General features: G+C 38.0%; 1 non-coding gene across 1 annotated transcript; it reads right to left on the reverse strand.

Moving 5' to 3' along the window:
- Window positions 1–117: 117 nt before the first annotated feature.
- LOC133436891 (5S ribosomal RNA) lies at window positions 118–236 on the reverse strand. Its single transcript, XR_009780394.1, has one exon. It is a non-coding gene; the product is annotated as a 5S ribosomal RNA (ribosomal RNA).
- Window positions 237–23669: the final 23433 nt, after the last annotated feature.

Below are 23669 nucleotides of genomic sequence, written 5' to 3' on the forward strand. Positions count from 1 at the left end.
GTTGGAGTTAAAGTGCCTTAACCATGTGCAAAACACTTTAGGACGTGAGCTGTCGCTGTTACCACGTTGAAATATGTGTGGGTAGATTAAGCGAGAGCGCTCTCTGCTGGTTGAAAAAGCTTACAGCACCTGGTATTCCCAGGCGGTCTCCCATCCAGGTACTAACCAGGCCCGACCCTGCTTAGCTTCCTAGATCAGACGAGATCGGGCGCATCCAGGCTGGTATGGCCGTAAGCTGAAGTTGCAGCTTGAAATACCTCTTATATGGAGTTGAAGATAAGTCATATAATATAAGTCATTGATTTGTTGGTTTTATTTGTTGGAGTTAAAGTGCCTTCAAGCGTCTAGAGACAACATCTGTTGTATTAGACGCTATATAAATAAAATTGAATTGAATTGAATTGAATTGAGTCATATTCAAGTTCAGTTATTGTGGATTCTTGTTGATTCTGTTTGCTAGGTTTTTTTTAAATATAAAAAGAAGGGAAATCTCTTTGTTTAAGGGATCTGGGTCCTAATAAAGGTTGTTATGCCTGGTTTTACCCGCTAGGGAGTATTTAATCATTAAAGGCACCACATGTAATTTATCATCCTTCGATTAAAACCTTCTTTAGAGATGGAATTATTTCTATTCTACATTCTGGTCAGGTTACTGACCTCGTGCAGGAACAGAGCGGCCTGCTGTGGATAGTACATAGTGGTCTGTTGTAAATAGAGCTAGGCTGTCCGAAGGCACGGGCTAGGGTTAGATTTTTCAGGTTTCTCGATGATCCCCCCCACCTCGTCCGTCGACTCGGTGGTTTACAGGGACCAAAGGTAATGCACAGGCCGGCGCACGTCGTCATAGCTCTCTTGACCGTACTATCCACTGAAAGTTAGATTAATAGTGGAGACAACAGGTCAATGAACAAGTTTAAGTTTGATTAGCAGTAGAGACAACAGGTCAGTTACAGATTTGGGTGAGAGGGGTCAGGACCAGGAAGAGTTGCCTTATAGGGGCAGGTCTCTTCCCCGCCTTGACGGGCCGTTATCCTGCCCCTCTCACACTCCCACGCAGAGCGAGGGAGTAAAAGAAGGAGGAGGTGATGGGTGGAGTCATGAATGTCCTCGTAGATCCAGGCTGGGATGGGATCAGGTCCAGGGTGGGGATGAGGGAGCTCCACATCTGGTTGAGAGAGTTCCACATCTGGTTGAGAGGGGTCAGGACCAGGGAGAGTTGCCTTATAGGGGCAGGTCTCTCCCCCGCCTTGACGGGCCGTTATCCTGCCCCCTCTCGCTCCCACGCAGTACGAGGGAAAGAAAGAAGGAGGAGGGTGGTGGGTGGAGTCGTGAATGTCTTCGTAGATCCAGGCTGGGATGTGGTTGGGATAAGGGTTAGGGTCAGGGGTTAGGGTTAGAGTTAAGGGTTAAGGTTAGGGGTCAGGGGTTAGGTTTATGATTAAGGGTTAGGGTTTGGGGTTAGGGCAAGGGTTCGGGGTTAAGGTTAGGGTTAGAGGTCAAGGGTTAGGGTTAGGGGTTAGGGTTAGGGGTTAAGGTTAGGGGTCAGGGGTTAGGGTAATGATTAGGGTTTAGGGTTAAGGTTAGGGTTGGGGTTAGGGTTATGGTTAGTTGTTGAGGTTCCCTCGAAGAATCCCCTCCTTCATCCGACGACTGGGCAGCTCCACGGCTCTTCTGATCCATTTCTTCACCATCCATTTCAAAAATAAAGTTCATACAGAAGTGGAAATTCTGGAAAAAATCCTTGTAAAAATGTGAGAATGTCCCTTTAAGTTTTGGAGAAAAAAGTTTCATGTGTGTTTGTAAAATCGTGTGAACCTCCCTCCAGGTTCTGGACATAATATGTGTTTGTAGAAATATGGGAACCTCACTTAGAGTTCTGGAAATAATGTGTTTGCAAAGATGTGGAGACTTATAATATGTGTTTGTAAAAATTGTGGGAACATCCTTTAGAGTTCTGGAAAGAAAACTTTATTTTTTTATTTTTTCAAAAAATTCAAAAAATTCAAAAAATAAAAAATAAAAAATAAAAAAATATATAAAAATATATATAAAAAAATAATAATAATAATAATTCTTTGTTTGTGAAGCTGTATGAATCTTCCTTGGAGTTCTGGAAAAAATGGCAGCATTTCCTTGTATTTTAAGCATTTCATTGTTGGAAAGTTTTTTTTGTTGTTTAAGTATTGTAACTCTCCACTAAGATAGGGTGGAGAGTTTGTTGTTGAAGAGGTTAGTTTCTTTAATTGTCTAACAATCTTATTTTAAATTCTATTTTATGTCTATTTTAAGTCTATTTATAGGACACATCATCAGTAGTGAACCCCGGGATCACGGGGTGTTTCGGCCATTACCACTAGACACCCTCACCACAGGGTGGGCCCCGCCGGGATGATCAGTTCCCAGGGTGTGTCCATTTTAGTATAAAGATAAGTTAAAATCTAATTTTATGAGTTAATATTACAGAGTTAAAGTTATTATAATTACGGTAGGAAGGCTATATTTTTTTATATATTATAAAACTTATTATATAATTATTATATTTATTATTATTATGAATTTAATTATTATAATTATTATTATTATTATTATTTATTTAAATAGTATTATTATTATTATTTTTATAAAACAAGGTGAATTTTTCATGAAAAAGGCATACTTACCATTGAATTCCAGCACAGGAGGGTCTGTGACATCACAAGGCAGCCCCCACCTTTTTTTTGGAGCAGGGTGACGAAGAGGAAGGATGAAGAATGGTCCTCTTCACCCATGGCAAAGTAATTCTGTGTCTCATAAACCGCATGACTACAGAATTTGTGAAAACTCGTTTTTTAGACTGGGCTGTGAGTGGAGGTCATATTTCTTACAGTCCTACTCCGTTATGGTTTCAAAAAGAATGTTCTAAAAACCCTATAATTAGTAAGATCTCATTTAGAGCTGTCCGAAAATACCCCATATGTCCATATTTTTATTTGTAATTACAGAGCTATTAAGATAATTAGGTCCCCCGTAGGTTTACCCAGAATTCAACTGGGTTTTCTAATCGTCTAATATGGTTAAAAGTAAAATTGTAATTACTCGGTTCCCCTTACTGCTAGATATTTAAAAATAGGGGGGTCTCTTTGTTATGGAATAAGGGTCCTAATTAAGGCTGTTATGCCCGCTTTTAACCACTAGGGAGTGTTTAATCATTAAAGAACCACCTGTATTTTTCCAACCTTTGATTAAATCTTTTTCTTTTTCTGCTGTATCCGGTTGATCCGGTAATTAAATAAGCATGTTATATATGTATATATTTATTTATTAATTAAAATAATCGCCTGTATTTTCTATCATTTGGTTAAGTCTTTTATTTTTAGGGTTAGGGTTAGGGGTTAGGGGTTAGGGGTTAGGGTTAGGGTTAGGGTTAGGATAGGGGGTAAAAGCCACCTTTGGGCCACTGGCCCAAATCGAAACCTGGCTGACGGTGTCGTTTTCGCGATTGGAGCAAAGGATCATGGGTAAAAAGTGTTTTTTTTAAATAACTTTTGATAGGAAGGTCCTATAGCTTCGAAACCTGGTCGCGTCAGACCTATTTCGTGGTCTAGCTTTCCAACGAGCTACGACTTTGGGAAGTGGGAGAAAATCTAAAAAAAAAATAAAAAGAAAATACATATTTCATATCTCAGCTTCTGAAGGTCGTAGAGACTCGTCGTTGGTCTTTTCGGAGAGCTAGACCCATAAATATGTCCGACGGATTCGGGTTCCGAAGCTCTACGACGCTCCGTTCCGGAGATATTGGGCAAAACGTCCCCCCATAGGAAATGAATGGGAGCGAAAAGATGTAAAAAATACACTGTGTTTTGTCCAAAAACGACCCTCCAGAAAATGTTTAGGAGCACGTTTCAGGTCATTTTGAGTTGTTTGCTTATCTTTCTGAGGGGTAAGGGTTAGGGTTAGGGTTAGATTTTTAAGGTTTCTCGATGATCCCCCCACCTCATCCGTCGACTCGGTGGTTTTCAGGGACCAAAGGCAGTGCGTCAGGCCGGCGCACGTCGTCCGAAGTTCTCTTGACCGTACTATCCACCAAAATAAGTTTGATTAGTAGTAGAGACAACAGGTCAATTACAAATTTGGATGAGAGGGCTCAGGACCAGGAAGAGTTGCCTTATAGGGGCAGGTCTCTCCCCCGCCTTGACGGGCCGTTATCCTGCCCCTCTCACACTCCCACGCAGAGCGAGGGAGTAAAAGAAGGAGGAGGTGATGGGTGGAGTCATGAATGTCCTCGTAGATCCAGGCTGGGATGGGATCAGGTCCAGGGTGGGGATGAGGGAGCTCCACATCTGGTTGAGAGAGTTCCACATCTGGTTGAGAGGGGTCAGGACCAGGGAGAGTTGCCTTATAGGGGCAGGTCTCTCCCCCGCCTTGACGGGCCGTTATCCTGCCCCCTCTCGCTCCCACGCAGTACGAGGGAAAGAAAGAAGGAGGAGGGTGGTGGGTGAAGTCGTGAATGTCTTCGTAGATCCAGGCTGGGATGTGGTTGGGATAAGGGTTAGGGTCAGGGGTTAGGGTTAGAGTTAAGGGTTAAGGTTAGGGGTCAGGGGTTAGGGTTATGGTTAAGGGTTAGGGTTTGGGTTAGGGTTAGGGTTAGGGTTAGGGTTAGATGTTTGAAGCTCTCTCGATGAACCCCCTGCTTCGTCCGACGACTGGGCAGTTTGCAGGGTTCAAAGGCAATGCACTGGCCGACGCACGTCGTCCGCATCTCTCCGTTCCATTTTCGCACCATCCCTTAGTAAAACAAGGTTCATAACAAAATGGAGACTCCCTCAGAGTACTAGAAAAATTATTTTGTAAAAATATGGGAACTCCCCTTTAAGTTCTGAAAAAAAATGTTTTGTGTGTTCCTGTGTGTTTGTAAAATTGTGGGGACCCCCCTTAGAGTTCTGGCGATAATATGTCTTTGTAAAAACGTGGGAACCTCCTTTAGAGTTCTGGAAATCATATCTGTTTGTAACAATGTGGGAATCACCCTTAGATTTCTGGAAATATGTGTTTGTACAAAAGTGGGAACCACCCTTAGATCTCTAGAAATAATATGTGTTTGTAAAAAAGTGGGAACCACCCTTAAATTTCTGGAAAAAATATATATATATATATACCAAATATGTAATATAATAAAATAATGTTTGTAAAGATTTGGGAGCCTCCCTCAGATTTCTAGAAAAAAAATGTAAAGAAATGTAAAAATGTGGAGGTTTGAGAAGGGACAGGGCCAGGGAGAGGTGTCTGGACGGACAGCGCTTTCCCCCGCCGGACCGGGCTGTTACCCTGTCCCTCTCACTCCCACGCAGTGCGAGGGAAGGAAAGAGAAGGATGGAGTCCTTTATAGTTCTGAAAAAAAATTTTTTTTAAAAAATTGTGAAAAAATGTGGAGAAGGGACAGGGCCAGGGAGAGGTGTCGGGACGGACAGAACTCTCCCCCGCCGGACCGGGCTGTTACCCTGTCCCTCTCACTCCCACGCTGTGCGAGGGAAGGAAAGAGAAGGATGGAATCCTGAATTTCCTGGTGCGATCCAAGTCAGGGTGAGGTTGGGGTTAAGGTTAGGGTGGGTTTGGGTTAGGGTTAGGGTTACGGTGGGGGGAAGGGTTAAGGTTAGGATTTGGGAAAGGGTTAGGGTTAGGTTTATGGTGGGGGGAAGGGTTAAGGTTAGGATTTGGGAAAGGGTTAGGGTTAGGTTGGGGAAGGGTTAGGGTTCTGGTGGGGGAAAGGGTTAAGGTTAGGATTTGGGAAAGGGTTAGGGTTAGGTTGGGGAAGGGTTAGGGTTCGGTGGGGGAAGGGGTATGGTTATGGTGGGGGGAAGGGTTAAGGTTAGGATCTGGGAAAGGGTTAGGCTTAGGGACTGGAGGGAAGAGTTAGGGGACGCCATCCAGACTGCAGTTGACAGGTCCTTCGGGATAAAAATCCATTTTCATCCAGCAATAATCTATTTATTTATCTATTATATTTCCAATGCTATTCAGCAATAATCTATTTATTTCCCTATTTTATGTCTAATTTATCCTATTTATAGGACACATCATCAGTAGTGAACCCCGGGATCACGGGGTGTTTCGGCCATTACCACTAGACACCCTCACCCAAGGGGTGGCCCCGCACGGGATGATCAATTCCCACGGTGTGTCCGTTTTAATATAAAGATAAGCTAAATTCTAATTTTATAAGTTAATATTGCAGAGTTAAAGTTATTATAATTACGGTAGGAAGGCTATATTTTGTTATATATTACAAAACTTATTATATGATTATTTATTATTATTATCGTGAATTGGGAAAAAAAAAAAAAAAAAAAAAATATATATTTATTTAAATATTATTATTATTATTATTATTATTATTATTATTATTATTATTTTTCAAAAATAAGGTGAACTTTTTCATGAAAAAGGCATACTTACCGCTGAATTCCAGCACAGGAGGGTCTGTGACATCACAAGGCCGCCCCCACCTTTTTTTTGGAGAAAGGTGATGAAGAGGAAGGATGAAGAGTTGTCCTCTTCACCCCTTCTTCCATGGCAAAGTAATTCTGTGCCTCATACACCGCATGACAACAGAATTTGTGAAAACCCGTTTTTTAGACTGGGCTGTGAGTGGAGGTCATATTTCTTACAGTCCTACTCCGTTATGGTTTCAAAAAAAAGTTTTTTAAAAAAACCTATAATTAGTAAGATCTCATTTAGAGCTGTCAGAAAATACCCCATGTGTCCATATTTTTATTTGTAATTACAGAGTTATTAAGATAATTAGGTCTCCCGTAGGTGTTACCCAGAATTCAACTGGGTTTTCTAATCGTCTAATATGGTAAAAGTAAAATTGAAATTACTCGGCTCCCCTTACTGCTAAATTTTTAAAAAGAGGGGGGTCTCTTTGTTATGGAATAAGGGTCCTAATTAAGGCTGTTACGCCCGCTTTTAACCACTAGGGAGTATTTAATCATTAAAGGAATCACCAGTATTTTCTATCCTGATTAAATCTTTTCTTTTTCTGCTGTATCCGGGTAATCCGGGGAATTAAATAAGCATGTTATATATGTATATATTTAATAATTCTAATAATCACCAGTATTTTCTATCCTAATTAAATCTTTTCTTTTTCTGTTGCATCCGGGTAATCCGGTTAATTTTTAGAAACCTAAATAATCACGTTATATATGTATATTTTTACATTTATATTTTTATATTTATATTCGTATATATCTATATTTGTATGTATTTATATATTTCTATATTTCTATATTTATATATTTAATAATTAAAATAATCCCCTGTATTTCTAATCTTTAACAATGGTAATATTTAATTACTAAAATAATTTCAATCTCTAATACGTTTTAATAATTATTAAAAAATGCTTTTGTATTTGTACTCTGTTTTAATGGTAGTATTTGAATCCTTGAAAGGACTCATCTTTCTTTTCAGTCCGCCTTACTAGTTCATATTCTGGCTTGATTGTCGATGTCTTTAGAAACGTAATCCTTTTTAATTCGTGTTCTGGTTTGATTGTTGTTAAGTCTTTCATCCATATTCTGGTTTAGTTATCGATGTTTTTCTTTAATCCATATTCTGGTTTAGTTATCCATGTTTTTCCTTAATCCATATTATGGTTTAGTTATCAATGTTTTTCCTTAATCCATATTCTGGGTTAGTTATCGATGTTTTTCTTTAATCCTTATTCTGGGTTAGTTATCCACGTTTTTCTTTAATCCATATTCTGGTTTAGTTATCGATGTTTTACTTTCATCCATATTATGGTTTAGTTATCGATGTTTTACTTTCATCCATATTCTGGTTTAGTAATCGATGTTTTACTTTCATCCACATTATGGGTTAGTTATCCATGTTTTTCCTTAATCCATATTCTGGTTTAGTTATCGATGTTTTACTTTTCATCCATATTCTGGTTTAGTAATCGATGTTTTACTTTCATCCACATTATGGTTTAGTTATCCATGATTTTCTTTAATCCATATTCTGGTTTAGTTATCGATGTTTTTCTTTAATCCTTATTCTGGGTTAGTTATCCATGTTTTTCTTTAATCCCTATTATGGTTTAGTTATCGATGTTTTACTTTCATCCATATTCTGGTTTAGTTATCAATGTTTTTCTTTAATCCTTATTCTGGGTTAGTTATCCATGTTTTTCTTGAATCCCTATTATGGTTTAGTTATCCATGATTTTCTTTAATCCATATTCTGGTTTAGTTATCGATGTTTTTCTTTAATCCTTATTCTGGGTTAGTTATCCATGTTTTTCTTTAATCCCTATTATGGTTTAGTTATCGATGTTTTACTTTCATCCATATTCTGGTTTAGTTATCGATGTTTTTCTTTAATCCTTATTCTGGGTTAGTTATACATGTTTTTCCTTAATCCATATTCTGGTTTAGTTATCGATGTTTTACTTTCATCCATATTCTGGTTTAGTTATCGATGTTTTTGTTTGTTTATTATTGAGTCTTTAAAGACTTAATTATTTCTCATTCATAGTCCGGTTTGGTTATCGAGTCTTTTGAGACTTAACGTCTTCCTGATACGTTTAAACGGTAATATTTTAATTCTTTCAGGATTGACTCATATATTCACTTCATTTTAATGGTCCATATTCTGGTTTAATTATCATTGTGTCTTTAAGGAATGACCAGTATTTTCAGTTAGTTTTAATAGTCCATTTTCCATCTTCTGGTTCAGTTTCCATCTTTGTGCAGGAGCAAGGAGGAACGTTGGGGATGGTGCTAACCTGGCTTGTGTGTTCAGAGAGATCGCTGTCCGAAGGCACGGGCTAGGGTTAGATGTTTGAAGCTCTCTCGATGAACCCCCTGCTTCGTCCGACGACTGGGCAGTTTGCAGGGTTCAAAGGCAATGCACTGGCCGACGCACGTCGTCCGCATCTCTCCGTTCCATTTTCGCACCATCCCTTAGTAAAACAAAGTTCATAACAAAATGGAGACTCCCTCAGAGTACTAGAAAAATTATTTTGTAAAAATATGGGAACTCCCCTTTAAGTTCTGAAAAAAAATGTTTTGTGTGTTCCTGTGTGTTTGTAAAATTGTGGGGACCCCCCTTAGAGTTCTGGCGATAATATGTCTTTGTAAAAACGTGGGAACCTCCTTTAGAGTTCTGGAAATCATATCTGTTTGTAACAATGTGGGAATCACCCTTAGATTTCTGGAAATATGTGTTTGTACAAAAGTGGGAACCACCCTTAGATCTCTAGAAATAATATGTGTTTGTAAAAAAGTGGGAACCACCCTTAAATTTCTGGAAAAAAAATATATATATATATACCAAATATGTAATATAATAAAATAATGTTTGTAAAGATTTGGGAGCCTCCCTCAGATTTCTAGAAAAAAAATGTAAAAAAATGTAAAAATGTGGAGGTTTGAGAAGGGACAGGGCCAGGGAGAGGTGTCTGGACGGACAGCGCTTTCCCCCGCCGGACCGGGCTGTTACCCTGTCCCTCTCACTCCCACGCAGTGCGAGGGAAGGAAAGAGAAGGATGGAGTCCTTTATAGTTCTGAAAAAAATTTTTTTTTTTTAAATTGTGAAAAAATGTGGAGAAGGGACAGGGCCAGGGAGAGGTGTCGGGACGGACAGAACTCTCCCCCGCCGGACCGGGCTGTTACCCTGTCCCTCTCACTCCCACGCTGTGCGAGGGAAGGAAAGAGAAGGATGGAATCCTGAATTTCCTGGTGCGATCCAAGTCAGGGTGAGGTTGGGGTTAAGGTTAGGGTGGGTTTGGGTTAGGGTTAGGGTTACGGTGGGGGGAAGGGTTAAGGTTAGGATTTGGGAAAGGGTTAGGGTTAGGTTTATGGTGGGGGGAAGGGTTAAGGTTAGGATTTGGGAAAGGGTTAGGGTTAGGTTGGGGAAGGGTTAGGGTTCTGGTGGGGGAAAGGGTTAAGGTTAGGATTTGGGAAAGGGTTAGGGTTAGGTTGGGGAAGGGTTAGGGTTCGGTGGGGGAAGGGGTATGGTTATGGTGGGGGGAAGGGTTAAGGTTAGGATCTGGGAAAGGGTTAGGCTTAGGGACTGGAGGGAAGAGTTAGGGGACGCCATCCAGACTGCAGTTGACAGGTCCTTCGGGATAAAAATCCATTTTCATCCAGCAATAATCTATTTATTTATCTATTATATTTCCAATGCTATTCAGCAATAATCTATTTATTTCCCTATTTTATGTCTAATTTATCCTATTTATAGGACACATCATCAGTAGTGAACCCCGGGATCACGGGGTGTTTCGGCCATTACCACTAGACACCCTCACCCAAGGGGTGGCCCCGCACGGGATGATCAATTCCCACGGTGTGTCCGTTTTAATATAAAGATAAGCTAAATTCTAATTTTATAAGTTAATATTGCAGAGTTAAAGTTATTATAATTACGGTAGGAAGGCTATATTTTGTTATATATTACAAAACTTATTATATGATTATTTATTATTATTATCGTGAATTGGGAAAAAAAAAAAAAAAAAAAAAAAATATATATATATATATTTATTTAAATATTATTATTATTATTATTATTATTATTATTATTATTATTATTATTATTATTATTATTTTTCAAAAATAAGGTGAACTTTTTCATGAAAAAGGCATACTTACCGCTGAATTCCAGCACAGGAGGGTCTGTGACATCACAAGGCCGCCCCCACCTTTTTTTTGGAGAAAGGTGATGAAGAGGAAGGATGAAGAGTTGTCCTCTTCACCCCTTCTTCCATGGCAAAGTAATTCTGTGCCTCATACACCGCATGACAACAGAATTTGTGAAAACCCGTTTTTTAGACTGGGCTGTGAGTGGAGGTCATATTTCTTACAGTCCTACTCCGTTATGGTTTCAAAAAAAAGTTTTTTAAAAAAACCTATAATTAGTAAGATCTCATTTAGAGCTGTCAGAAAATACCCCATGTGTCCATATTTTTATTTGTAATTACAGAGTTATTAAGATAATTAGGTCTCCCGTAGGTGTTACCCAGAATTCAACTGGGTTTTCTAATCGTCTAATATGGTAAAAGTAAAATTGAAATTACTCGGCTCCCCTTACTGCTAAATTTTTAAAAAGAGGGGGGTCTCTTTGTTATGGAATAAGGGTCCTAATTAAGGCTGTTACGCCCGCTTTTAACCACTAGGGAGTATTTAATCATTAAAGGAATCACCAGTATTTTCTATCCTGATTAAATCTTTTCTTTTTCTGCTGTATCCGGGTAATCCGGGGAATTAAATAAGCATGTTATATATGTATATATTTAATAATTCAAATAATCACCAGTATTTTCTATCCTAATTAAATCTTTTCTTTTTCTGTTGCATCCGGGTAATCCGGTTAATTTTTAGAAACCTAAATAATCACGTTATATATGTATATTTTTACATTTATATTTTTATATTTATATATTTATATTCGTATATATTTATATTTGTATGTATTTATATATTTCTATATTTCTATATTTATATATTTAATAATTAAAATAATCCCCTGTATTTCTAATCTTTAACAATGGTAATATTTAATTACTAAAATAATTTCAATCTCTAATACGTTTTAATAATTATTAAAAAATGCTTTTGTATTTGTACTCTGTTTTAATGGTAGTATTTGAATCCTTGAAAGGACTCATCTTTCTTTTCAGTCCGCCTTACTAGTTCATATTCTGGCTTGATTGTCGATGTCTTTAGAAACGTAATCCTTTTTAATTCGTGTTCTGGTTTGATTGTTGTTAAGTCTTTCATCCATATTCTGGTTTAGTTATCGATGTTTTTCTTTAATCCATATTCTGGTTTAGTTATCCATGTTTTTCCTTAATCCATATTATGGTTTAGTTATCAATGTTTTTCCTTAATCCATATTCTGGGTTAGTTATCGATGTTTTTCTTTAATCCTTATTCTGGGTTAGTTATCCACGTTTTTCTTTAATCCATATTCTGGTTTAGTTATCGATGTTTTACTTTCATCCATATTATGGTTTAGTTATCGATGTTTTACTTTCATCCATATTCTGGTTTAGTAATCGATGTTTTACTTTCATCCACATTATGGGTTAGTTATCCATGTTTTTCCTTAATCCATATTCTGGTTTAGTTATCGATGTTTTACTTTTCATCCATATTCTGGTTTAGTAATCGATGTTTTACTTTCATCCACATTATGGTTTAGTTATCCATGATTTTCTTTAATCCATATTCTGGTTTAGTTATCGATGTTTTTCTTTAATCCTTATTCTGGGTTAGTTATCCATGTTTTTCTTTAATCCCTATTATGGTTTAGTTATCGATGTTTTACTTTCATCCATATTCTGGTTTAGTTATCAATGTTTTTCTTTAATCCTTATTCTGGGTTAGTTATCCATGTTTTTCTTGAATCCCTATTATGGTTTAGTTATCCATGATTTTCTTTAATCCATATTCTGGTTTAGTTATCGATGTTTTTCTTTAATCCTTATTCTGGGTTAGTTATCCATGTTTTTCTTTAATCCCTATTATGGTTTAGTTATCGATGTTTTACTTTCATCCATATTCTGGTTTAGTTATCGATGTTTTTCTTTAATCCTTATTCTGGGTTAGTTATACATGTTTTTCCTTAATCCATATTCTGGTTTAGTTATCGATGTTTTACTTTCATCCATATTCTGGTTTAGTTATCGATGTTTTTGTTTGTTTATTATTGAGTCTTTAAAGACTTAATTATTTCTCATTCATAGTCCGGTTTGGTTATCGAGTCTTTTGAGACTTAACGTCTTCCTGATACGTTTAAACGGTAATATTTTAATTCTTTCAGGATTGACTCATATATTCACTTCATTTTAATGGTCCATATTCTGGTTTAATTATCATTGTGTCTTTAAGGAATGACCAGTATTTTCAGTTAGTTTTAATAGTCCATTTTCCATCTTCTGGTTCAGTTTCCATCTTTGTGCAGGAGCAAGGAGGAACGTTGGGGATGGTGCTAACCTGGCTTGTGTGTTCAGAGAGATCGCTGTCCGAAGGCACGGGCTAGGGTTAGATGTTTGAAGCTCTCTCGATGAACCCCCTGCTTCGTCCGACGACTGGGCAGTTTGCAGGGTTCAAAGGCAATGCACTGGCCGACGCACGTCGTCCGCATCTCTCCGTTCCATTTTCGCACCATCCCTTAGTAAAACAAAGTTCATAACAAAATGGAGACTCCCTCAGAGTACTAGAAAAATTATTTTGTAAAAATATGGGAACTCCCCTTTAAGTTCTGAAAAAAAATGTTTTGTGTGTTCCTGTGTGTTTGTAAAATTGTGGGGACCCCCCTTAGAGTTCTGGCGATAATATGTCTTTGTAAAAACGTGGGAACCTCCTTTAGAGTTCTGGAAATCATATCTGTTTGTAACAATGTGGGAATCACCCTTAGATTTCTGGAAATATGTGTTTGTACAAAAGTGGGAACCACCCTTAGATCTCTAGAAATAATATGTGTTTGTAAAAAAGTGGGAACCACCCTTAAATTTCTGGAAAAAAAATATATATATATATACCAAATATGTAATATAATAAAATAATGTTTGTAAAGATTTGGGAGCCTCCCTCAGATTTCTAGAAAAAAAATGTAAAAAAATGTAAAAATGTGGAGGTTTGAGAAGGGACAGGGCCAGGGAGAGGTGTCTGGACGGACAGCGCTTTCCCCCGCCGGACCGGGCTGTTACCCTGTCCCTCTCACTCCCACGCAGTGCGAGGGAAGGAAAGAGAAGGATGGAGTCCTTTATAGTTCTGAAAAAAAATTTTTTTTAAAAAATTGTGAAAAAATGTGGAGAAGGGACAGGGCCAGGGAGAGGTGTCGGGACGGACAGAACTCTCCCCCGCCGGACCGGGCTGTTACCCTGTCCCTCTCACTCCCACGCTGTGCGAGGGAAGGAAAGAGAAGGATGGAATCCTGAATTTCCTGGTGCGATCCAAGTCAGGGTGAGGTTGGGGTTAAGGTTAGGGTGGGTTTGGGTTAGGGTTAGGGTTACGGTGGGGGGAAGGGTTAAGGTTAGGATTTGGGAAAGGGTTAGGGTTAGGTTTATGGTGGGGGGAAGGGTTAAGGTTAGGATTTGGGAAAGGGTTAGGGTTAGGTTGGGGAAGGGTTAGGGTTCTGGTGGGGGAAAGGGTTAAGGTTAGGATTTGGGAAAGGGTTAGGGTTAGGTTGGGGAAGGGTTAGGGTTCGGTGGGGGAAGGGGTATGGTTATGGTGGGGGGAAGGGTTAAGGTTAGGATCTGGGAAAGGGTTAGGCTTAGGGACTGGAGGGAAGAGTTAGGGGACGCCATCCAGACTGCAGTTGACAGGTCCTTCGGGATAAAAATCCATTTTCATCCAGCAATAATCTATTTATTTATCTATTATATTTCCAATGCTATTCAGCAATAATCTATTTATTTCCCTATTTTATGTCTAATTTATCCTATTTATAGGACACATCATCAGTAGTGAACCCCGGGATCACGGGGTGTTTCGGCCATTACCACTAGACACCCTCACCCAAGGGGTGGCCCCGCACGGGATGATCAATTCCCACGGTGTGTCCGTTTTAATATAAAGATAAGCTAAATTCTAATTTTATAAGTTAATATTGCAGAGTTAAAGTTATTATAATTACGGTAGGAAGGCTATATTTTGTTATATATTACAAAACTTATTATATGATTATTTATTATTATTATCGTGAATTGGGAAAAAAAAAAAAAAAAAAAAAAAAAAATATATATATATATTTATTTAAATATTATTATTATTATTATTATTATTATTATTATTATTATTATTTTTCAAAAATAAGGTGAACTTTTTCATGAAAAAGGCATACTTACCGCTGAATTCCAGCACAGGAGGGTCTGTGACATCACAAGGCCGCCCCCACCTTTTTTTTGGAGAAAGGTGATGAAGAGGAAGGATGAAGAGTTGTCCTCTTCACCCCTTCTTCCATGGCAAAGTAATTCTGTGCCTCATACACCGCATGACAACAGAATTTGTGAAAACCCGTTTTTTAGACTGGGCTGTGAGTGGAGGTCATATTTCTTACAGTCCTACTCCGTTATGGTTTCAAAAAAAAGTTTTTTAAAAAAACCTATAATTAGTAAGATCTCATTTAGAGCTGTCAGAAAATACCCCATGTGTCCATATTTTTATTTGTAATTACAGAGTTATTAAGATAATTAGGTCTCCCGTAGGTGTTACCCAGAATTCAACTGGGTTTTCTAATCGTCTAATATGGTAAAAGTAAAATTGAAATTACTCGGCTCCCCTTACTGCTAAATTTTTAAAAAGAGGGGGGTCTCTTTGTTATGGAATAAGGGTCCTAATTAAGGCTGTTACGCCCGCTTTTAACCACTAGGGAGTATTTAATCATTAAAGGAATCACCAGTATTTTCTATCCTGATTAAATCTTTTCTTTTTCTGCTGTATCCGGGTAATCCGGGGAATTAAATAAGCATGTTATATATGTATATATTTAATAATTCAAATAATCACCAGTATTTTCTATCCTAATTAAATCTTTTCTTTTTCTGTTGCATCCGGGTAATCCGGTTAATTTTTAGAAACCTAAATAATCACGTTATATATGTATATTTTTACATTTATATTTTTATATTTATATATTTATATTCGTATATATTTATATTTGTATGTATTTATATATTTCTATATTTCTATATTTATATATTTAATAATTAAAATAATCCCCTGTATTTCTAATCTTTAACAATGGTAATATTTAATTACTAAAATAATTTCAATCTCTAATACGTTTTAATAATAATTAAAAAATGCTTTTGTATTTGTACTCTGTTTTAATGGTAGTATTTGAATCCTTGAAAGGACTCATCTTTCTTTTCAGTCCGCCTTACTAGTTCATATTCTGGCTTGATTGTCGATGTCTTTAGAAACGTAATCCTTTTTAATTCGTGTTCTGGTTTGATTGTTGTTAAGTCTTTCATCCATATTCTGGTTTAGTTATCGATGTTTTTCTTTAATCCATATTCTGGTTTAGTTATCCATGTTTTTCCTTAATCCATATTATGGTTTAGTTATCAATGTTTTTCCTTAATCCATATTCTGGGTTAGTTATCGATGTTTTTCTTTAATCCTTATTCTGGGTTAGTTATCCACGTTTTTCTTTAATCCATATTCTGGTTTAGTTATCGATGTTTTACTTTCATCCATATTATGGTTTAGTTATCGATGTTTTACTTTCATCCATATTCTGGTTTAGTAATCGATGTTTTACTTTCATCCACATTATGGGTTAGTTATCCATGTTTTTCCTTAATCCATATTCTGGTTTAGTTATCGATGTTTTACTTTTCATCCATATTCTGGTTTAGTAATCGATGTTTTACTTTCATCCACATTATGGTTTAGTTATCCATGATTTTCTTTAATCCATATTCTGGTTTAGTTATCGATGTTTTTCTTTAATCCTTATTCTGGGTTAGTTATCCATGTTTTTCTTTAATCCCTATTATGGTTTAGTTATCGATGTTTTACTTTCATCCATATTCTGGTTTAGTTATCAATGTTTTTCTTTAATCCTTATTCTGGGTTAGTTATCCATGTTTTTCTTGAATCCCTATTATGGTTTAGTTATCCATGATTTTCTTTAATCCATATTCTGGTTTAGTTATCGATGTTTTTCTTTAATCCTTATTCTGGGTTAGTTATACATGTTTTTCCTTAATCCATATTCTGGTTTAGTTATCGATGTTTTACTTTCATCCATATTCTGGTTTAGTTATCGATGTTTTTGTTTGTTTATTATTGAGTCTTTAAAGACTTAATTATTTCTCATTCATAGTCCGGTTTGGTTATCGAGTCTTTTGAGACTTAACGTCTTCCTGATACGTTTAAACGGTAATATTTTAATTCTTTCAGGATTGACTCATATATTCACTTCATTTTAATGGTCCATATTCTGGTTTAATTATCATTGTGTCTTTAAGGAATGACCAGTATTTTCAGTTAGTTTTAATAGTCCATTTTCCATCTTCTGGTTCAGTTTTCATCTTTGTGCAGGAGCAAGGAGGAACGTTGGGGATGGTGCTAACCTGGCTTGTGTGTTCAGAGAGATCGCTGTCCGAAGGCACGGGCTAGGGTTAGATGTTTGAAGCTCTCTCGATGAACCCCCTGCTTCGTCCGACGACTGGGCAGTTTGCAGGGTTCAAAGGCAATGCACTGGCCGACGCACGTCGTCCGCATCTCTCCGTTCCATTTTCGCACCATCCCTTAGTAAAACAAAGTTCATAACAAAATGGAGACTCCCTCAGAGTACTAGAAAAATTATTTTGTAAAAATATGGGAACTCCCCTTTAAGTTCTGAAAAAAAATGTTTTGTGTGTTCCTGTGTGTTTGTAAAATTGTGGGGACCCCCCTTAGAGTTCTGGCGATAATATGTCTTTGTAAAAACGTGGGAACCTCCTTTAGAGTTCTGGAAATCATATCTGTTTGTAACAATGTGGGAATCACCCTTAGATTTCTGGAAATATGTGTTTGTACAAAAGTGGGAACCACCCTTAGATCTCTAGAAATAATATGTGTTTGTAAAAAAGTGGGAACCACCCTTAAATTTCTGGAAAAAAAAAATATATATATATACCAAATATGTAATATAATAAAATAATGTTTGTAAAGATTTGGGAGCCTCCCTCAGATTTCTAGAAAAAAAATGTAAAAAAATGTAAAAATGTGGAGGTTTGAGAAGGGACAGGGCCAGGGAGAGGTGTCTGGACGGACAGCGCTTTCCCCCGCCGGACCGGGCTGTTACCCTGTCCCTCTCACTCCCACGCAGTGCGAGGGAAGGAAAGAGAAGGATGGAGTCCTTTATAGTTCTGAAAAAAAATTTTTTTTTAAAAATTGTGAAAAAATGTGGAGAAGGGACAGGGCCAGGGAGAGGTGTCGGGACGGACAGAACTCTCCCCCGCCGGACCGGGCTGTTACCCTGTCCCTCTCACTCCCACGCTGTGCGAGGGAAGGAAAGAGAAGGATGGAATCCTGAATTTCCTGGTGCGATCCAAGTCAGGGTGAGGTTGGGGTTAAGGTTAGGGTGGGTTTGGGTTAGGGTTAGGGTTACGGTGGGGGGAAGGGTTAAGGTTAGGATTTGGGAAAGGGTTAGGGTTAGGTTTATGGTGGGGGGAAGGGTTAAGGTTAGGATTTGGGAAAGGGTTAGGGTTAGGTAGGGGAAGGGTTAGGGTTCTGGTGGGGGAAAGGGTTAAGGTTAGGATTTGGGAAAGGGTTAGGGTTAGGTTGGGGAAGGGTTAGGGTTCGGTGGGGGAAGGGGTATGGTTATGGTGGGGGGAAGGGTTAAGGTTAGGATCTGGGAAAGGGTTAGGCTTAGGGACTGGAGGGAAGAGTTAGGGGACGCCATCCAGACTGCAGTTGACAGGTCCTTCGGGATAAAAATCCATTTTCATCCAGCAATAATCTATTTATTTATCTATTATATTTCCAATGCTATTCAGCAATAATCTATTTATTTCCCTATTTTATGTCTAATTTATCCTATTTATAGGACACATCATCAGTAGTGAACCCCGGGATCACGGGGTGTTTCGGCCATTACCACTAGACACCCTCACCCAAGGGGTGGCCCCGCACGGGATGATCAGTTCCCACGGTGTGTCCGTTTTAATATAAAGATAAGCTAAATTCTAATTTTATAAGTTAATATTGCAGAGTTAAAGTTATTATAATTACGGTAGGAAGGCTATATTTTGTTATATATTACAAAACTTATTATATGATTATTTATTATTATTATCGTGAATTGGGAAAAAAAAAAAAAAAAAAAAAAAAAAAAAAATATATATATATATTTATTTAAATATTATTATTATTATTATTATTATTATTATTATTATTATTATTATTATTATTATTATTTTTCAAAAATAAGGTGAACTTTTTCATGAAAAAGGCATACTTACCGCTGAATTCCAGCACAGGAGGGTCTGTGACATCACAAGGCCGCCCCCACCTTTTTTTTGGAGAAAGGTGATGAAGAGGAAGGATGAAGAGTTGTCCTCTTCACCCCTTCTTCCATGGCAAAGTAATTCTGTGCCTCATACACCGCATGACAACAGAATTTGTGAAAACCCGTTTTTTAGACTGGGCTGTGAGTGGAGGTCATATTTCTTACAGTCCTACTCCGTTATGGTTTCAAAAAAAAGTTTTTTAAAAAAACCTATAATTAGTAAGATCTCATTTAGAGCTGTCAGAAAATACCCCATGTGTCCATATTTTTATTTGTAATTACAGAGTTATTAAGATAATTAGGTCTCCCGTAGGTGTTACCCAGAATTCAACTGGGTTTTCTAATCGTCTAATATGGTAAAAGTAAAATTGAAATTACTCGGCTCCCCTTACTGCTAAATTTTTAAAAAGAGGGGGGTCTCTTTGTTATGGAATAAGGGTCCTAATTAAGGCTGTTACGCCCGCTTTTAACCACTAGGGAGTATTTAATCATTAAAGGAATCACCAGTATTTTCTATCCTGATTAAATCTTTTCTTTTTCTGCTGTATCCGGGTAATCCGGGGAATTAAATAAGCATGTTATATATGTATATATTTAATAATTCAAATAATCACCAGTATTTTCTATCCTAATTAAATCTTTTCTTTTTCTGTTGCATCCGGGTAATCCGGTTAATTTTTAGAAACCTAAATAATCACGTTATATATGTATATTTTTACATTTATATTTTTATATTTATATATTTATATTCGTATATATTTATATTTGTATGTATTTATATATTTCTATATTTATATATTTATATATTTAATAATTAAAATAATCCCCTGTATTTCTAATCTTTAACAATGGTAATATTTAATTACTAAAATAATTTCAATCTCTAATACGTTTTAATAATTATTAAAAAATGCTTTTGTATTTGTACTCTGTTTTAATGGTAGTATTTGAATCCTTGAAAGGACTCATCTTTCTTTTCAGTCCGCCTTACTAGTTCATATTCTGGCTTGATTGTCGATGTCTTTAGAAACGTAATCCTTTTTAATTCGTGTTCTGGTTTGATTGTTGTTAAGTCTTTCATCCATATTCTGGTTTAGTTATCGATGTTTTTCTTTAATCCATATTCTGGTTTAGTTATCCATGTTTTTCCTTAATCCATATTATGGTTTAGTTATCAATGTTTTTCCTTAATCCATATTCTGGGTTAGTTATCGATGTTTTTCTTTAATCCTTATTCTGGGTTAGTTATCCACGTTTTTCTTTAATCCATATTCTGGTTTAGTTATCGATGTTTTACTTTCATCCATATTATGGTTTAGTTATCGATGTTTTACTTTCATCCATATTCTGGTTTAGTAATCGATGTTTTACTTTCATCCACATTATGGGTTAGTTATCCATGTTTTTCCTTAATCCATATTCTGGTTTAGTTATCGATGTTTTACTTTTCATCCATATTCTGGTTTAGTAATCGATGTTTTACTTTCATCCACATTATGGTTTAGTTATCCATGATTTTCTTTAATCCATATTCTGGTTTAGTTATCGATGTTTTTCTTTAATCCTTATTCTGGGTTAGTTATCCATGTTTTTCTTGAATCCCTATTATGGTTTAGTTATCCATGATTTTCTTTAATCCATATTCTGGTTTAGTTATCGATGTTTTTCTTTAATCCTTATTCTGGGTTAGTTATCCATGTTTTTCTTTAATTCAATTCAATTCAATTCAATTTTATTTATATAGCGTCTAATACAACAGAGTTGTCTCTAGACGCTTTACAGAGACCCATACCCAGAACATGACCCCCGAGCAGTTATTACATAAACAATGGCAGGTAAAAACTCCCCTAGTGGGAGAAAAACCTTAAGCCAAACAGTGGCAAGGAAAAACTCCCCTTTAGGAGGGAAGAAACCTTGAGCAGGACCAGGCTCATCAGGGGGGACCCTCCTGCCGAGGGCCAGACTGGTGGGTCAGGGACGGCAACAGCACAGCAGGCAGGTGGAAGCAGCAACGGGATGACCGGGGGTGGGGACCGCAGGCCAGCACACAGCTCCCGAAGCTCCGGCCCAATCAGCAAGTCCCAGGTTGGGGTGCAGGGTCAGGAAAAGACTTGTGCTCCGTAATGCAAGCTACAAGCCACCCACGGCCACCTGCAGGACAAAAGAGAGAAAAGGGAGGAGAAGGGGGGGCCAGCAACGGGATGACCAGGGGTGGGGACCGCAGGCCAGCACGCAGCTCCCGAAGCTCCGGCCCAATCATCAAGTCCCAGGTTGGGGTGCAGGGTCGGGGAAAGGTTGAGAAGGGGCAGGGCCAGGGAGAGGAGTCTTGAGGGACGAACATTCTCCCCCGCCCAAAAGGGGCCGTTACCCTGCCCCCCTCACTCCCACACTGCAGGTTCCGGTGTCCGGCAAAGGATGCTGCAACATGGACAAAAGAGAGAAAAGGGAGGAGAAGGGGGGGCCAGCACAAGAAACCACAGGAGCGACTCTGACACACTAAAGTTTACACTACCTAGAGATTTACCAACACCAGCTAGAGGTTTACTAAACACTAACTATAGGCTTTACTAAACAGAAATGTTTTAAGTTTAGTTTTAAAGGTGGAGGTGGTGTCAGCCCCCTTAACCCAGATTGGAAGTTGGTTCCATAGTAGTGGCGCCTGATAGCAGAACGCCCGCCCTCCAAATCTACATTTAGATACTCTAGGAACTACGAGTAAACCTGCACTCTGAGAACGGAGAGCTCTGACAGGAACATAAGGCACTATCAGGTCTTGCAAATAATGCGGAGCTAAGCCGTTTTGGGCTTTATACGCAAGTAATAAAATTTTAAATTGGATTCTGAATTTTACGGGTAACCAATGGAGCGACGCTAACACTGGAGAGACGTGGTCTCTCCTGCTAATTCCTGTCAGTACTCGTGCTGCTGCATTTTGGATCAGCTGGAGCCTATTCAGCAAATTACTTGGACATCCTGCTAACAACACATTACAGTAATCTAGTCTAGAAGATACAAACGCATGAACTAGTTTTTCTGCATCACTCTGTGAGAGGATTTTCCTAATCTTTGCAATATTACGGAGATGGAAAAAGGCTATTTTACAAACCTGATTGACATATGGTTTAAACGACAAATCCTGATCGAAAATAACACCAAGATTTATCACAGTTGCACTGGAAGCCATCGCAACACCATCTAATCCCTTCCTAAGATGCTCTGGACCAAGAATGATAACCTCTGTTTTATCTGAATTTAGAAGCAGGAAATTTCTGGACATCCAGTCCTTGATGTCCCTAAGACATGCCTGAAGTTTAACTAACGGTTCTGTTTCATCCGGCTTCATAGACAAATAGAGCTGCGTATCATCAGCATAACAATGAAATTGTATGCCGTGATTCTGGATTATACTTCCCAACGGCTGCATGTATAAACTGAACAAGATTGGCCCTAGCACTGAACCCTGCGGAACACCATAACAGACCCTTGACTGTTCTGAAGAAACCTCATGTACATGAACAAACTGGAACCTGTCAGATAGGTATGATTTAAACCAACATAGAGCTGTCCCTTTAATCCCAACAACATGCTCTAACCTGTGCAGTAAAATGCCATGATCTATAGTGTCAAAAGCAGCACTGAGGTCCAGTAGAACCAGTATGGACACTAATCCCTTATCTGAGGCCATAAGGAGGTCATTCGTGACTCGAACAAGTGCTGTCTCTGTGCTATGATGCATTCTGAACCCTGACTGAAAGACTTCAAACAGATCATTTCTATACAAATAGTCACATAACTGGCTTGAAACTGCCTTTTCCAGAATTTTAGACACAAATGGAAGGTTGGAAATTGGTCTATAATTAGCTAAGGTGTCTGGGTCAAGAGAAGGTTTTTTAAGTAAAGGTTTAATTACTGCCACTTTGAAAACCTGTGGTACATATCCTAAACTTAGGGATAAGTTAATTTGGTCCAGTATTGTCGTACCAATAAGAGAAAAAATATGTTTGAATAGTCGAGTCGGGATGGGGTCTAACATACATGTGGTTGACTTAGCTCTATTAACGAGTGAAGTCAGCTCAGGGAGGTCTATAGGATCAAAACAGTCTAGAGACAAGTCAGAGCCTAGGGAAGTCGCTAAAGCTGAAGAAACACCTACAACCGGCTGGTTGATTTCTTCTCTAATTCTCGCGATTTTACTGTTGAAGAAGCCCATAAAGTCCTCACTACTGAGAGCTGCAGGAATGCACGGCTCAACAGAGTTGTGACTCTTTGTCAGCCTGGCTACAGTGCTGAACAGAAAACGTGGGTTACTTTTGTTATCCTCTATCAACGTTGAATAATAAGCTGTTCTGGCTTTGCGAATGGCTTTTTTATATACTATTAGAATATCTTTCCATTCACGATGAGAGTCTACAGACCTACAAGAGTACCACTTCCTTTCCATTTTACGCACGTTTTGTTTCAACATGCGGATATCTGAATTATACCAGGGAGTTAAGCTCCTGTGGCTAGAAACCCTCCTTTTCAAAGGAGCAACTTCATCTAAAGCTGAATGCAACAAATCAGCAGTGTTACTAGCAAGGAAATCAACATCTGCAGAGGTAGAACCCAGGTCACTGGCCTCGACTACATCACTATTTCGCACTGTCGTAAGATAAGCAATGGCCTCCCTA

This window comes from Cololabis saira, unplaced genomic scaffold, assembly GCF_033807715.1.
Source record: "Cololabis saira isolate AMF1-May2022 unplaced genomic scaffold, fColSai1.1 scf068, whole genome shotgun sequence".
NCBI classification, from domain to species: Eukaryota; Metazoa; Chordata; class Actinopteri; order Beloniformes; family Belonidae; genus Cololabis; species Cololabis saira.